A 4,446-nucleotide genomic window follows, 5' to 3' on the forward strand; every position below is an offset into this window, starting at 1 on the left:
CGGGAACTCGTTGCCGCGCGCGCTCGTCGAGTGCTCGCTGAAGGTTCTCCAGTCGAGTGCGCTCGGCCAAATTGGCCAGACGCGCCTCCTCAAAGGCACGAGCCTCGGGGGTTTCTCCTGCGATGGGAATACGCAGGGGATCCTCGTTCCTGCGGCGAAGCTCTTCTCTTTGCAGAGAGTCGAGTGGCTCGGGCTGGTACTCTTCGTAGTCTCGTGCAGGGTCGCCGCTGTCACCTGCTCCACCACCACGGGCGAAGCCAGGAGGGCTGTGGGGCCCGTCGACCATCAAGATTTCCGCCGCTGGATCACTGCTTCCGCACTCGGATGCAGTCTCTCCGGAGCCAGTCGACTGATCGAACAAGCCGTAGAGAGATTCGTTGGGCTCGATTGCCGCAACTTGTGTAGTGGCCGATTGGCGAGCCACCGCGTGACTCACCCATCGCTGAAGCCTCGACCGGCCTGAGCGCTTGCTCTGGCGGGAGACCGGGAGGGTGGACGATGGAGGAGCCGACCGATACTGGGTCGACGGTTGCCGCAGCAGAACGCCGCGGACACATGCGCGAAAATGCGTCGCACCGCGGACGGGGAGCGCGTCTACGTCGAGTGGAGCCTCCTGGAGCCATGCGGAGTCGTCGGCGATGAAGGTGAGAGTGCCGAGACGGATCTCTTGACCCTTGACCAAAACTCCAGCAGACACCATGATGAGAGTACTCGGAAGAATCGCAACTTCTCCACAAAATCGCTAAAACACCTGCCCCAAGGTGGGCGCCAACTGTCGTGGTTCTAAGCCTGACAGTAGAGTGGGGGGTAGGTATGGAGAGGCAAGGTCCTAGCTATGGAGAGGTTGTAAGCACAAAGGATGTACGAGTTCAGGCCCTTCTCGGAAGAAGTAATAGCCCTACGTCTCGGAGCCCGGAGGCGGTCGAGTGGATTATGAATGTGTGGATTACAAGGTGCCGAACCCTTCTGCCTGTGGAGGGGGGTGGCTTATATAGAGTGTGCCAGGACCCCAGCCAGCCCACGTAGGAGAGGGTTTAAGGTGAGTTAAGTCTGGGGCGTTACTGGTAACGCCCCACATAAAGGCCTTTACTATCATAAAGTCTACTTGATTACAGGCCGTTGCAGTGCAGAGTGCCTCTTGACCTCTTGGTGGTCGAGTGAGTCTTCGTGGTCGAGTCCTTCAGACCAGTCGAGTGAATCCTCGTTGGTCGACTGGAAGGCGACCTCTTCTAAGGATGTCCTGGGGTAAGTTACTTGGATCAGGTCCATGACCCTACCCTAGGTACATAACCCCATCACCCCCCCCCCCCGCCAGTCTGGGGGCCCGGTTCTAGTAGTTACTATGTGCATACTGTGATGTAGAAAAGTCAGTAGCCTGTATAAATCAAAGACCAAGTTCAGCCCCAAAAGAAAGAAGACACGCCATAATTCAGCCCCAAAACATGCAATCAAAGACCAAGTTCAACCTCAAATGCAGAGGCTGGGGTCACTCCCTTTTCTGAAAAAGATAGAAGACACGCCATCTCCATGTTTATATTCGAATTCCATTTGTTTTATGGACACATATATGAGTTGAGGCTTAATTAGGATCCATGCAATTAACAGTTCTACTATGGACTATGTTCTTTTTTCATATGAACACTCCAAAGACAGTATGCCTCATATGAGCCCTGATTAATGGGATTTTTATTTTTTTTCCTTTTTTTGGAACACAGTATAGACGCAAGCGCTCATATACACACGCATACACTCACCCATATGAATGCACACACGCACACCCTACCCCTATGAGCACCTACGAAAGACTGTGCTGGCATATAATCTTGAAATTTATGAAATCACCGTAGGCACCTTGTCGTCGACGGGAACGTCTCCTCTCACTGAATACGCATCGCCGGAAATTCTAAAATAAATTCAGGAATAAATGCGAGCACCAGGACTTGAACCCTGGTGGGCTGGGGATACCACAGTCCCTCTAACCATCCAACCATTTTCCTTCAAAAATAATGGCCTCCACTAATCTCAAAAGTGAATTTTAGGTTCTTCCGAATTTAAATTGATTATTTGCACTACTTGGCTTTCCCCATGGAGACACCAACATGGTAGAATTTTCCGAGGTCAAGCCTAGGATGTAGAAAGCTTGCGACGAGGAAGGTAAGTATTGTGTAATCTTTAATGAATGCAGGGCTGATAAGCCGAGACCAGTAAGTCTTAAAAAAATCCTAGCATGTATAGTAAACGTGTTTGTCTACTTGTACTTCCAATTAAAACATAATATGCACCACGTAAATTTATATCCGCAATGTGTGAAAAGTATCGGCGTCGTTTTCTCCGCCAATTTCTTCTCCATAACAATGTGACAACCACCATCATTTTGTTTGGTCATATGGCATGTTCCATGCAATTCACATTGATTATTTGCCTTATTAGAAAAAGGGCCCGTGCATTGCAACGGAGAAAAAACACAGATAATGTGTTTATCACTTGTGCCGAAACATCACCCGCTGACCATCAACACCGCCGAATCCCTACATCTCATGGAAGCCCTCAAACACGTCGTAAAGCATGTGGCACAACCTATTTGTACATATTAATGGAGTAGAAAACAATTAAAATATTTTTTCCAAAATGACATAACCGCCTTTAGATTGGCATGAGATAGGCGTACCTCTGCTAGAGCATGGTGGTCCAGCGACGTTGGTAGAACGGCGAGATTTTACGATGGCGTATGGAGTACGGGTGGCCTGCGGAGTTGGTAGAACGGTGACATTGTATAGAGGTATGTCAAAACTTGCGGACAACGATGAGCCAAATAACTAAAGATTACCTCATAGAGTTAGAATACACAAAATTATTTAACCTTGCAATTAGAACCCAAAGGGTTTACTGATGTCTTTTTCCTTGATGACAGACAGGGGCGGATCCAGCGTGGGGTCGTGTAGGGGCGGCCGCCCCAGGTAAATTTTGAAAACCCATGGTACCCCCTACTGCTCTGGTCAACCCTGGGCACCATGGGAGGCGAGCGGAGCTTCCTGCTGTAGGTTTCTGCGCATGCTACAGAAAAGAAGAAAGATAACGCTTCGAGCAGGAAGATGAAAAGAGAAGAAAACGCTTCGTTAAAGAGATGGGCCAATGAATAAGGCCCAATAAAACTTGAGAAGACCCATTCGTTTTCTGTACGCAGCCTTTCACGTTCCCAATTCTTATCGATCGAAACAGATCAACCAACGCTTTACAGATCACGCCGTCGCCCTCCGGTGTTGCCTCGCCTCCTAACCTTGACGAGACGCCCTCCATTATGGCCTCACGGCGGCGCTTCCCAGTTCGTCCAATAGATGGCGTTTGATGGAGGAGAAGGGAGTCAACCGGTTTCTCATGCCATCCGTCACCGCCACGGCCCAACATCACCAACAGAAGCAGCAAAGAGCAGGTCCTTTTGCCCTCCAGTAATTCTCTGGTCTTCCATTCTATCATTTTTTCTAACTTATTGTCACATGGACCTAATTCTTGAATACTGATATTAATTACAAGTAAGATGTTATAGGAAGATTCAGCCAGCAAGAGTCTAAGTTACACTTTTTTAGGGTTTAGGGTTTAAGTTAGACTTTATATGATTTTTTGTAGTATATATTATTCGCTTGGTCCTTTAGGATGAAACTACTCTGAACAATTCATTGTGTTGATCATCTTGGGTAAATGCATACTATTGGCCAATTAATTTTCTTGACTGTCTTATTTGATTGTACCGTGGATTTGATTATTATTATTATTTTGAAGTCCGCCCCGGGTAACTTCAAATCCTGGATCCGCCACTGATGACAGATGCAAATTTTCTGGATATGAATTGGGTACTATTTATTATTAGATATAGATTGATTGATGGGAGTGTAGCAATAACAACAATGTAGCAAGCTACATCTCTATTCTCTATCTAAATGTGCATCAATCAGTAGCAACATACATTATAGAAGAAGCACCATACATCTATCTAAATTTGCAGCAATCAGCGCCTCTCTCTCTCTGCTCTCTCTATCCCTCATCTTTCTGCTCTTTCTCTTCCTTGCCTATTTCTCTCCCTCAAGCAGCAGCGCCCAGCTTGCCCTGTGCTCTCTCCCATAAATCAGGAGCTCATCTCTTTGAGTGCCTCCCCGTCTTCAGCCAAGCGGTAGCACCACTCCTGTATCCACTCACCGGTGGCGCCATCTCTCCCTCTCCTCGATTATCAATTTGGTCGGATGTGAAAGAAAATTGAGGGGGGAGCGAACCTGTGCTGCGGTGGCAGATGTTGGGAACTTGCGTCACGACGATGTTGGGAGCAACTTAAGATGCAATATATTTGCCTCTGGTCGAGTGGTTCCTTTCTATGGTGGCAATGTCCGGACCCGTGCTCCTAAAGATCTCCTGCACATCACAGGGACCCTTCTTCGAGTCAAAGTCCGTTATGTG

Source organism: Triticum dicoccoides, chromosome 1A (assembly GCF_002162155.2).
Source record: "Triticum dicoccoides isolate Atlit2015 ecotype Zavitan chromosome 1A, WEW_v2.0, whole genome shotgun sequence".
In the NCBI taxonomy this organism is placed as follows: Eukaryota; Viridiplantae; Streptophyta; class Magnoliopsida; order Poales; family Poaceae; genus Triticum; species Triticum dicoccoides.